Consider the following 13,518-nt stretch of genomic DNA (forward strand, 5'->3'; position numbering starts at 1 on the left):
GTGAGGGTCTGCTTGTCACAGAAAGCCAAGAGGGAACTGTTAGTTTCCTAGGGCTGACATAATGAACTATCAACAACTGGGTGGCTTTATGACAACAGAAATTTATTTTCTCAGAGTTCTAGAGGCTGGAAGTACGAAGTCAAGGTGTTGGAAGGACCATGTTCTCTTGGAATAGTCTAGAGGGGATCCTTTCTTTCCTCTTCTAGTTTCTGGTGGTTGCCGGCAATCCTTGGCATTCTTTGGCTTGCAAAGGCATCACTCCCATCTCTGCCACCCGTCGCACTCTCCCGTGTGTGTTTCTGTGTCCAGATTGTCCTCTTCTTATAAATACACCAGTCACATTGGGGTATGGCCCGCCTTAATCCAGTATGACTTCATCGTAACTTGATTACATCTGCAAAGACCCTATTTCCAAATAAGGTCACGCGCCGTTTCTGGGGTTAGGACTTCAACACGTCAGAACCAGAACTAAATGGCAGGTTGTACCTCCCTTTCCCTTAAGTCTGTGAGAGTTGGGGGCCCAAGAGCAAAGAGGCTTCTCCTAGGTGCCACACCAGGGATTGGCAGCCTGGCTTTGCCACACTGCCAGGCTCTGTACGCTTTTCTGCACCCATGCCTCGGACCCCTACGCTGATGATACCGAAACAGTAAGACTGAACCCCAGGGAACCAACAGAAAAAAATCAATATTAATGAAGGCCCATTTGTGGGGGCCGTGAGGTCAGAGGGAGGGAATTTGGGCAAAACAATCAATTATAGAGCTGATGAGGCACGAGTGCTGGGTGACAGAGTTGAAAACGGGAAAGCAAATGCTCTACAAGGCACGGAGATTTTTTTTTGTTAGGCAGCGAATTCTATAAATAATAACACGAAAACCAATTTTCTAAAATACAATGTCAGTGTGCAATGCATTATTTCTCAACCATTAAATGTAAATGCAACAGAGTACTTAAATGGAAGTTTGGGCACAGACATAAGACAGCATGGATCAGATACCAAATGAGGTGCAAACTTAGATGCAAATTTTCAGTGAATCCGGCTCCCTGACTTGTACTAATCAGTGATGCTGACAAAAATTCTGGTCTCCTCCCAGATGCAGGGGAGGGTTGGGATTTCCTAGCCCCACAGGTTAAAAGCAGTCATGTGACATCCTCTGGCCAACCACACGTGGGTAGGGGTGAGGTGTGCCACACGAAGAAGCTTTATGGGGCCAGTGTACCACCTGCCATGCTCACAGTTTTTCAGGCAGATGCTCCTGTGTGCCTTCAAGCCTGCGGTGACTATTTGTCGGGACACAAGGGACTCATATTCTAAGTCTGAACTGGAAAAGCTAACAAGGGCAAGAGATAGGCTGTCTGGCTGCTATGAGTGACGGTCTGAAGGAGAGGTGGCTACATAGGATGCAAGCTGCACTAGAGAGAGGGGTGGGAAAGGGACGTGGATTCCGTGGACCTGATGTGGGTTACAAGACAGTGAGTCGGGTATGAGGGGCATCTTGACAGGCAGACCGCCACAGAGAGAGCAGAAAGGCTGCAGGAGAGCACATCGTCCGCAATAAGGGAACTGCAGGTGAGAGTTCTTCAGAGAGGGTGGTGCTGGGGATGCTGATGTTGAGAAGCCAGCTCAGACCAGTGCCAGCGGTGCAAGACCTTCCTGCACCTCTCAACCCTCTGGGGTCCTTTCCTCCTTATTTCCCTACCATAATCATACACACACCTGCACACCTATCTACACACACAAACACGCACACATGCCCCTCGCAAGGGGTTCATCATTCCCTTCCCAGGCAGCCGGAAGAAAACCCTTCCTATAGGATACCTTCCCTGGAGGGAGATTGAAGAGCTGTAACTTTGAATGAAACTGGAAGCTTTGACTATTATAAGGGAGTAGGTATTCTAAGTATCAAACTGCAGCTCTGTTTTAAAAATTAAAGTAACTTTAAAAAATATTTATTAACCAAATATTCAAAATAGTTAACAACCAGTATGGCATGGGCACCAGTCACTAAGAATGGGTACCAGCGATGTTGGAGCAGAGTCTTGGGGGCCCTTTGTTGTGCTTTTAAGCTGCTGAGATATGGGGAATTTGGGGAGAGCGGGTTACAGGGGAGAAGTCAGGGTGCCCTGTCATTGGCTGGCAGTGGATGGGTGGGGTATATTCAAGGCAGATGGCTGTTATCAACCCATATAGCAGTGTGTTGACATTTTAACAACCACTTGGCTGTCAAGGGCTGCCTGAAAAGCATGGGCCAAGGAACGAGTTTTCCCACGGAATACATTTTAAAGGGATAATGGGAACTAAGTAAAAATGCTTGTGATTGCATCCCATGAATCTTGACTGACTGAGATACTAGTTATTTATATTAACTAATGAGCTGATTAGAGACGGTCTGATATCTACAACTGTACCATATTCAATTTCCTAAGGATGAGGTTGTAGAAATTAGAAGGTGAAACTGGCCCCCAAATAAAACAATGAGCAATTGTTCTGGGAAGGAAGAGAAGGAGAGAGAGGCAAAATCTTGCGAATGGTGGGAAAAAGGTGATGGATTAGTCCCTGTGTGGAATCACAAAATTGTAATTTTATCCTAGCTGTGTACATTTAAGGATTAGCCATGCCATCCAGTTGTTACTGCTATTGACATTGTTCAAACCAAATGGTTTAAAACAGCCAACAATAATATATAACTCTAAAAACGTTTGATATGTGATCTAGAATATCATCAATTTGAACACTGAGTTTATGGATTTTTGTGCTAGGCTTATTAAAATTATTTAAAAATTTAGTAAATATATATATTTTTTTAAATCAGTAGGTGACAGGTGGGATACATGTGTCCTTACCCATGAGCCAAGAAAAAAACAAAACAGAATATTATCAAGATATTTCAAAACCTTCAGAGAGGTTAGATTTGCTTGCTTTATTAATGTTTTATTAGTGTGTTTGATTTTGCTTTGTTTTGTATTTTAACAAACAAGAAAAGAATCAGGTTTTAGTTCTACAAGTGCTACTACAAGAATGCAAGTAAAAGGGTCTAATTTAAAATTTTTAAAGTTTTTATTTTACTCAAGTGCCTTTGAAAGGTAGAAAATGCTTACCCACCCATTCTTATCTAATATATAATTTTTAATCCTAGAATTTGGGCTCTGATTCTTTTTTTTAAAAATAAATTTATTTATTTATTTATTTATGGCTGTGTTGGGTCTTCGTTGCTGCACGCAGGCTTTCTCTAGTTGCAGTGAGCAGGGGCTACTCTTCGTTGCGGTGCGCGGGCTTCTCACTGCGGTGGCTTCTCTTGCTGTGGAGCACGGGCTCTGGGCGTGTGGGCTTCAGTAGCTGTGGCACACGGGCTCAGTAGTTGTGGCTCGTGGGCTCTAGAGTGCAGGCTCAGTAGTTGTGGCGCACAGGCTTAGGTGCTCTGCGGCATGTGGGATCTTCCCGGACCAGGGCTTGAACCCGTATCCCCTGCATCGGCAGGCGGATTCTTAACCACTGCGCCACCAGGGAAGTACCTGGTCTCTGATTCTAATAAAGTCCAAAGAATGAAAAAGAAAAACACAATTGTCTAGGTATCTAAACTTTTCACTTAAAGTTAATTCTAATCAAAACACAAACAATTCAGAAAGAGAAAGACAAATACCATACGCTATCACTTATAGGTAGAATATAAAATATGACAAAAATGAACTTATCTACGAAACAGAAACAGACTCGCAGACATAGAGAACAGAGTTGTGGTTGCCAAGGGGAGGGCGGTGAGGGAGGGATAGATTGAAAGTTTGGCACTAGCAGACACAAACTACTGTATATAGAATGGATAAACAACAAAGTCCTACTGTATAGCAGAGGGAACTACATTCAATATTTTTTAATAAACCATAATGGAAAAGAATGTGAATAACTATATATATATGTGTGTATATATATGTGTGTATATATATATATATAACTGAATCACTTTGCTGTACACCAGAAACTAACACAACACTGTAAATCAACTATACTTCAATAAAATAAATTTAAAAATACACAAACAAGTCATTGTTCTGGCTCATTATGAGGTCAAATAAATGTTTTCAATGCTGTTATAAAAATGCCATTTGTTTATGTTAAGGTTATTGATAGATATATAATATGATTGTTTAGAAGAGAAAGCTAAGCTTTTGTCTCATGAGCATTTCATTGTCCCTGTATGTGAAGGCAAATTAATTGATCAACTGTTTCAAATGAATAGTGAATTGATAGAAAACTCAGCATCTTTAGGCTTTGACAATGAGCACACATAGCTACGATACTGCAGCCAAAACCCATTTGGTTAATGGCCATTGTGATGCCAACAAGATTTAGATCAGCTATTCATCAAGAAGCTGGTCTCTCCCATCTAACATGGACAAATAACAGGTGGCCTTATAGAGGCCAGGAGCCAACAGAGGACTATGAAATGGAGGTAGAGGTTGTGCATTCACAGGATGTAGACAACATGGTACACAGAAAAGCAGATTCTGAAATTCTCTGGTCCCTAATGACTCCACTGCGTCACAACCAATCCTGACTGTCACTTCAAGAGAAGTGAGATACTAAATTAACTGGTTGTGCTGGTTGGTTTCTCTGTTACCTGCAGCTGAAAGCATCCTAACTGACATGATATTATTATTTTTTAGATGTCCCTTAGTGTAACATGAAATTATATTATTTATTGCTCAGTCACCCACTATCTGTATCCTTCACTAGAATATACTTTCCTTAAGAGTGAAGATAGTTTCTATCTCGTTCACTGCTGTATCCCCAATATCTACCCCGTCTGGCACACAGACACTGAATAAATGTTGACTGAATATAAGATAGCTTTTGCTGGATCCAATGAATATAATGTTAGTCCAAGGAATTCTCCACCTTTACAGTTGCCTGAAAGCATGATATGCTATAGTTTTATTCTGAGAGATTTGGAAAGAGCCCTTCTTTTTACAGAATTAGCATAAGCTGAGTGAGGGAAAAGCCCTTCTCAGACTTAGCTCTTAGGAAACACATGGTTTGTCTCCACTGACCCACACATCTCATGCCCACACTCCTTGCCTTCTGCAGATCTCGACTACATATCATTTTTATAAAATGGGTTACTTCTTCCACGTCTATAATATATACTGTAAATTTCGCTCAGAAGATTCTACCCTTGGGCCACCATACTTGTCAAATCTGGATCAGTCAAAGCTGCTACTGGTAAATTTTATCACAAAATATACAGAAGATGTTACTCTGCATGTCATCCTAACAATTTCTAGGACTCTGCAATGGAACATTCATGTCTCCAGTGATGGTGTCAGTTGGTAGAACTTCAAGCTCCTAAGAATGACTAACGGCACTGCAGAGAGCTGTATCGTCAATTATCACATCCATTGGTCCAACATGTTAGTACTAGGGAGGGAAGCCAGCACGTCTCCAGGTTTGCACCACTAATGCCCAAGTCACAGCTGGCTTCTTCAAAGGGCCTTGTCCTATCAAAGCTTCAAGACAAAACATGAGTTTCTGGAAAGACATGGATTTCAAACCTAAAAATATGTTCCAAAATAGCCTTTTATTCAAGTTCATAATTCTGAACAAAAAAATGAGTTCAATAATTTACCAATATTAAAGAGTGAATTGTGTCCAGACTGTCTCCTTTTTTCAGCTTATCAGGTCAATACATGCTATTGTTGAAATTCCAGAAATAGTAAATTTATATTTAATATAAAAATTAACCATATTCCACAGCTAAGAGAGAGAAATATAAAATTTATACTAACATACAACTTAACCAGAGGTATCCTGTTTTTTATGAGTGTATTATTGGCATATGTGATATTGTCCCTCAATATTATTGTCAATTTTTTTCCTATATCATCTCATTAAAAATTAATGGCTTAATAATGCTCTGACCAGTGGATGCACTGTGATTTTTTTTTAACTATTCACCTTATATTGAGGATCAGTTTTGTATTTTTCTTATTAAATTATATCTAAACTTTTATGCATATTCTTTTTTTTTTTCTATTCCCTTGGGATTGATTTCTGCAAATTGAATTAAATAGTCAGTGTTTGTCATCATTTTTAAGGATGGCAAACATATTGCCACTTAAAAAAATTGAGACCTATATTCTCGCCCTGCCTGTAGTTTATGAGTGTTATGGGGATCCTGCATCCAAGCTAGCACTGGGTATTTCAGAACATGTATTTCTCAATTTTGTAGGTAAAAGTAGTATATCTTCTGGTCTTAGTGTGTTTGGACTATTAAAACAGAATATCAGAGACTAGGTACCGTATAAACAACAGAAATTTATTTTTTACAGTTGTAGAGGCTGGAAACCAGAGATCAGGGTGCCAGCATGATCTGCTTCTGGTTGCAGGGCTGTTTTCTTATATCCTCACATGGCAGAGAAAGGGCTGGAGAGCTCTCTGGGGTCCCTTTTATTAGGGCAGTAATCTCATTCATGAAGCCTCCCCTTTCATGATCTAACACCCCAAGCCATCACATTGGGGGTTAGAATTTCAATCTACGAATTTTGGAGGGGGTCACAAATACTAGCCCATTAACAATTCTTTTAATTTTGGTTTCTCTGATTTTTTAAAACCTTGACTCCATTTTTATTTATCTTGTAAATATCTACTTTTTTCTTGGTAATTTTACGTCATGTCTTTTGCACACTTTTCCATTAGAATTTTTGTTATTTTTCTGTTGTTATTTGTAAGTGCTCTTTCTTTATTAATAATACTAATAATTCCTTATTCCCATTTCAAATGTCCAGTGTCTCTTTTAATACACTATTCTCATTGCTGTAAGTTAACATATAGGGTAGACATAAGAAGGAAATATAGGAGCAGTCTTTAATACAAAGGAGTAGTTTAATGTTGCAAAATTTCTGAGGCTTATAGAAACTTTTTTAAAAAGGACAAAAATATTAACTTTAGGACCAGAGTCTCTTGTAATGCAGATTAGGCGTACACGTATGATACCTACCCATTTCTGAATTAGAAATATACCTCTGGGGTAATAATCACAGTCTTGAAGTAGTATATAAGCTTTTAACCTGGACCCCCCCCAAAAAAGGCTTTGTAGCTCAGCTAACAGAAAAGCCATACTTAACGTAAGAGTTGAAGGTTGGAGATGAGACAGGAAGGAAGGGGGCAGGGCACAACCATTAAGAACAGGATATGACATAAACTGGCTAGAACCAACTAGGCCCAAGATGCTGGAAGACTTGACTTTCAGGAGACCTTGAGCCTTATTATATACTCAGTATAACACATTAGCATCTAAATGACACACCCACAGGCGCCATGACAGTTCCAAGGCCCACCATAAAAGGCCAAAAAGTGGGTGGTGGCTCAATTCCCATAAAAACGTACCACCCCTACACTTTGGGGCCTGCTCTTGCCTTCTGAGATGGCCCACACTCTGTTTGTGGGGTGTGTATCTCTCTAAATAAACCTGCTTTCACTTTACTAGGGCTCACCCTTGAATTCTTTCCTGCACGAAGCCAAGGATGCTCACTTGGAAGCCCGACCCAGGGACTCACTCGAGACTTGGGACATGTCCATCCTCTCGCACCCCATTTTTTCCTACAACAGAGGCATTATATATTTCCCTAAGCTCACCCTACTTTTGTTGCAGAGTCATAGCTAGAACCAGGGGCTTTAGAAACATATCAAGTACAGCAAAATTCTTCTCCCCCAACTGTGTATGCCAATGACACATACAAGCCTTGTATTTTTTGAAAAATCTCCATCACAATTATCTTTTTTTTTTAATTTTTTAAAAAATTTATTTATTTATTTATTTATTTTTGGCTGTGTTGGGTCTTTGTTTCTGTGCGAGGGCTTTCTCTAGTTGCGGCGAGCGGGGGCCACTCTTCATCGCGGTGCGCGGGCCTCTCACTATCGCGGCCTCTCTTGTTGCGGAGCACAGGCTCCAGACGCACAGGCTCAGTAGTTGTGGCTCACGGGCCTAGTTGCTCCGCGGCATGTGGGATCTTCCCAGACCAGGGCTCGAACCCCTGTCCCCTGCATTGGTAGGCAGATTCTCAACCGCTGCGCCACCAGGGAAGGCCCCCATCACAATTATCTTAAGAATGGTAATATTACAATAGCATCAGGCTGAAATACTAAATTCTAATGGCACATTATTTATTATGAAAGACATTTTCAACTTATTTTTACTTATATCATTCACATATTAAAGATCTAATATGTTTGCCTAAATCCTATAATATGCCTATTTTAAATCTGTAACAGAAAACCGATAAGGACTTTTTCAAATTAAACAATACATGTGAATAATACATTCTTTAATTAAAAAAAAAATGTAATGGCATATCCTTCTACTTAGCATTATCCTTTAGTTATTTAAACCCAAATAAGTACAACTGGCAACCACAGCATTCCAAAGATTGCTTTTCTCTGTTGTTTGCCCCTATAGTGATAATTTCTATGGTAATTACAAGGATAATCCCAGGCATAACTGTAAATTCTATGGCTAAGCATGCTCAGGAAGAAACTTTAAAAATAATGGATTAGCTTATTTTAATGATGTTACATGTTTGCGTGGTTAAGAACTATTACATCCCTCTGGGCTAAGAACCCAATGCTGGCACAGACAGGATGGAAAGCCAGGCTATAGGATATCAATAAAAAGAGCAAATGGAATTCAGTGTTTGCTTTTTTTATCCTAGTCTTTCAACTATTATGGTTGATATAGTTTATGGTAAGTCTCTGAATTAATGAAGAGAATATACTGGTAAACAGAAATGCATTTCATGCTCCACAAAGGGAAATTGAGTTGCTATGGAAAAATATACCCCCGAATAATGATAAAATTTTATGCTTTTTCTAAAAAAAATTTCAAAACCCAAAAACTAATTTAAACCTTTTTAAAATGCTGGGAAGTCTCAAGTTTTTCAGAAATGCAAATATTTTAGGTCATACAATTTTAACAAGTTTACTGCAGAATTCCAAATATATATATATGTGACTGGAAACACTGATGTTTAGGGAGGAGCTGGGAAATTGTTGGAAAGCTGCTCTTTTCTCACAGAAAATTCACTTTTTACAACTCTCTGCTGAAACTTCTAAAGACTTTGCTCTGGGGTTCAATAATGGATGCCATTATCTGACAACATCTGATCCATATTTTTTTAAAAAAGCAAAATACAGCTAGATGCTGAGTGACATGTAGTTATTAAAGATTCTATTAATTCTATCTGTTCTCTGTAGCCTGTTACACCAACGAGCATTTTGACCTGTATCCAATAATTTCTACAATATTGGCTGTTTTCAGGAAGAAAAAAAAGCTCAGACAGGAAACTCAAACTTCTTTTGAAATACTTCATTTGAGTGAAAATTTGAAGAATTCTGTGGTTGGCAGACTATGTGCAACATTTGTTTGAAATGCATATGTTTGAAATCCATCATAATGTAAGTATAGATCAACTTTAGGTTGAAGAAAGAAATTTCTGGAGAAAAATTTTCTATCCTACTCATCAACAGCTACCAGTGATGAATCCCTGCCTGTTTCAGGTTCTTTACATATACAACTGAGACTCTGTCAACTACCCAGAAAAGCAAGTGGCATCACCTCCATTTTACAGGCTTGGGAACCGAAGTGACTTGCCAAAGGCCATAGAGCTAGAAAGTGACAAAGGAAGCTGGCCTAGATCTCAGCAACTTCAAAACTTGTACCCTCTCCACTACACCTCTCTCCTAAAACACTGCTTCTTACTTATAACAGACACAACTACTGTATCAATAAATCTTCACCACCATCCTAAGTTAATGGGTACATGTCGGTGAGAGCTAATATCAGAGGCTGACTTCTAACACTAAAAACCGTGTGATCAAGAGTGAAATCACCAGCCACTATAAGCTGTCCCAATGTTCCTGCAAAATATTTTAGCTCTCTTTGGAGAGACTGTGAAACTATGTCACTTGTAGATTTATTGAGACCTAATCACAATCTCTTTCCTATTGTCCTGCAATGCTTTAATCACTGGAAAATTTGTCATTGCTTATTGTAAATCATATGGAGTTGGAACCAAAAGGATGAGACTCAGAATTATTTATGACAAATAGGGAGAGTTTTCCATCTATGCAAGATTCTATCTTAGTTCTAGTGTATTGAAAGAATATATAACCCAGGATTACCAGCTATGATGTAGCCCTCCTCACAAACAAACAAACAAACACCTCATTAAAAAACAAATTCAAAATTGCATTTATGCAATTTAAGCATTTCGTTTTTCATTAGGTAAAGATATAACATGATTCTCTTTTTATTCTTTCCATGCATACTTGTACTCTTCCTTTTGAAGATCATTCTATCTTTTTTGTTAAATTTATATTATTGTGTTTGAAAGTCATTTAAAATTTGATGACAAGTAACTTTTTAAAAATAAACAGGACTGGGACTTCCCTGGTGGCCCAGTGGTAAAGAATCTGCCTTCCAATGCAGAGGACGCGGGTTCGATCCCTGATCGGGGAACTAGGATCCCACATGCTGCAGGACAACTAAGCCCTCACACCACAACTACTGAGCTCTTGTGCCTCAACTAGAGAGCCCGCGTGCCGTAAACTACAGAGCCCACACTCTTGGAACCCGTGCGCCACAACTAGAGAGAGAAGCCCATGCGCCACAACGAAAGATCCCGTGTGCCGCAACTAAGATCCGACGCAGCCAAATAAATAAATAAATAAATAAATAATAAACAGGACTGATTTATGGAGAATTGAGACTCATTCTCTTATGGAATACTGTTATCAATAAAAATTTACCTTATCAACATTAACATTTTATAAGCTTTAACATATTTAAAATGAGCCACAGGGTGAACTATTAAATAGCAAAGTATTTAATTTGATTCTCTCCATATGGGTTGTCCTGTATTCTCTGTAACATTTCCTTGATTATATTAGGACTCTACTTATAAAAATATAATAAAAAATAAATATAGAAAGAAAGAAAGAAAGAAAGAAAGAGAGAGAGGAAGGAAGGAAGGAAGGAAGGGAGGGGTGAGGGTAGTAATTAAGAGGTACAAACTTCCAGCTGCAAAATAAATGAGTCATTGGGTATGAAATGCACAGTGTGTAGAATGTAGTCAATAACTAAGTAATATCTTTGTGATGCCATATCAAGATCATTGGTGATCATTTTGAAATGTATAGAAAAAAATCATTATGTTGTATAACAGGAACTAACATGGCGCTGTAGGTCAATTATACTTCAAAAACAAACAACCATACACACAAACTCACAGAAAGAGATCAGATTTGTGGTTACCAGACTTGGAGGAAGGAGGAACCGGATGAAGGCAGTCAGAGGGTGCTACAAAACTTCCAGTTATAAGATAAACGAGTACTGGGGATGTAACGTGCAACATGACAAATATAATTAACACAGCTGTGTGTTATACATGGAAGTTGTTAAGAGAGCAAATCCTAAGAGTTCTCATCACATACACAAATGTTATTTCTATTGTTTTAATCTCATTTCTCTATGGGATGATGGATGGTCACTGAATTTATCGTGATAATCATTTCATGATGTATGTAATTTAAATCATTATGCTGGACACCTTAGACCTGTACTGTGCTGTATGTCAATTATATCTCAATACAACTGGTAGAAGAAAAACAAACGTGATTAGCGTGATATTTATTTTGTTTTTCCTAGGTTCTAAATCAATTTTATTTATATTCAAATCAAATATAATTTTTGTTTAGAGGAATCTTCTGATTTCTCCATGCTATGCACCCTTAAGATATAATAGAGTATCTATGATAGAAATAGAAAGTGGTTTTTCTGAGAAGAGTTCTTTTCTGGATTCTTTCTTACAAATAAGAGAAATTTTCTGAGGATTAGGAAACTGAATACTGGCAAATAATTTAACTCCCCTTTTGCATCATGACATTGAAGATGGAAGCAATTCACGTTTTCCAGGTCTAAGCTGGACAAGGTAGGGATGAATTTCTGGCTTTTGTTGTTTTTTTCGGTAGACTTAGGAAGAATGCACGGCACCAGGTCCTGTACACTATTCAAACACTGGTAGTAAAAAAGTCCAAGTGTAGGACTGATACATGGAATTGATGTAGATTTTAAAAGCTGCTTTTATTCTGATGCAGAAGAGAAGGAAGAGATACTCAGTATTATTTTCCCTGCTTCCAAGGTGAAGCATGGTGTAAAGAACCCTGTCGGTTTTGCCAGGTAGAAGGATAATAACACTGTTTTCTGGACCCCCTTCTAATTTTTTCCAGGTCACTTTACTGCAGGGGATACACGTTATGACCATGGTCCTCCTACTGTTAGTGCAAATAATTTATCCAAACCACGTATATTTGTATGAACAACAATGTGTTACACAGAGGCGGCTCACCCCTACTGTCTCATGGTGAGATTTCTTGATTTAGATTTCCAAGTATCCACTGGAAATTTCAAATTAAATGGCAAGAGGTGACCTTTAAAAGTCTCTTCCAGAGACCGCTTAGAAAGTTCTGTGGGAATCATTCCCTCCTCCTTCCTCCTCTTTGCCTTTCAGTTTTGGATGTGTTGGTTTAAAAATCAATCATTTTGTCATTCAAGAAGTGATCATACATTTCTAACAGGAGAGAAAGTAAGGGCGTGAGAAAAGATGACTTTTTTTTACTTTAAATAATGGTAACAAATGCTTATCAAGGAAGGTTTGTTTGGCTCAGAATTAAAGTCATCATATATAATAGGAGTTTAGCATTTTGCTTTCCATCCAAACCAAGACTGCTTGCTCAAGCGCCTTTGAGAAACATCACAAGATGACTTAGGCTATTAGATTCTGTCAGCATAAATCTTCCCTATTGGCAATGGGAATCTATTTATTTATTTAGGAAAAAAAAAAAAAAAAGACACCTTTCCTATGCCAGGAGAATGAATGCTACTAAATGAATACAATTAAAGACAATGGAACTTTTATCCACTGTTATGAATTAGTCTTTGCACAGCACAGCACCCACAAGACTGCAAATTATATTTCTGTCTTTATCCACTTGGCCAAATGCGCACTTATTACCACCATTCATTTAGAATCTAATTCAATCATCTGGGCAATAGATTTTAATGGGTTCTGCTACTTCTTGATGTGCCCCAAGGGACGAAGGATTTTGTTTGGTTTTCCTCCCTGCATCTAAGAGACTGTGTTGGTTCTACCCACCTGTAAAAACAGTCTTGCTCTGCATGTTTGCTGTGCAAAATAGGGCGTGGTGAGCATGGAATAGAGACTCATTTTAGGGAAACCCTCCAGTTTTACCTGATACTGTATTTGTAGCAACAGGAAGCTATACACAGATTTATGGTCTCACATCACTGGCGAGACACAGGTGCTGTGACCCAGCAGAGAGCTGCATCACCTGGGAGTAGCGAAAATTCTGCTCATGCATTTAGGTGCATATTTCTACATTTCAGTCCTAATACCTGGGAAGGCAGCCTTCAATGTGTTCTGCTAATTAAAAATTTTATCTTAAATTATTT

At 38.7% G+C, this 13,518-nt stretch overlaps 1 protein-coding gene across 2 annotated transcripts in view; it reads right to left on the bottom strand.

Moving 5' to 3' along the window:
• CTNND2 (catenin delta 2) overlaps positions 1-13,518 on the bottom strand; it is a 975,434-nt gene that overhangs the window by 503,295 nt on the left and 458,621 nt on the right. The window lies entirely within an intron of this gene.

The sequence above is a fragment of the Eubalaena glacialis genome, chromosome 4 (genome assembly GCF_028564815.1).
Source record: "Eubalaena glacialis isolate mEubGla1 chromosome 4, mEubGla1.1.hap2.+ XY, whole genome shotgun sequence".
Lineage (NCBI taxonomy): Eukaryota > Metazoa > Chordata > Mammalia > Artiodactyla > Balaenidae > Eubalaena > Eubalaena glacialis.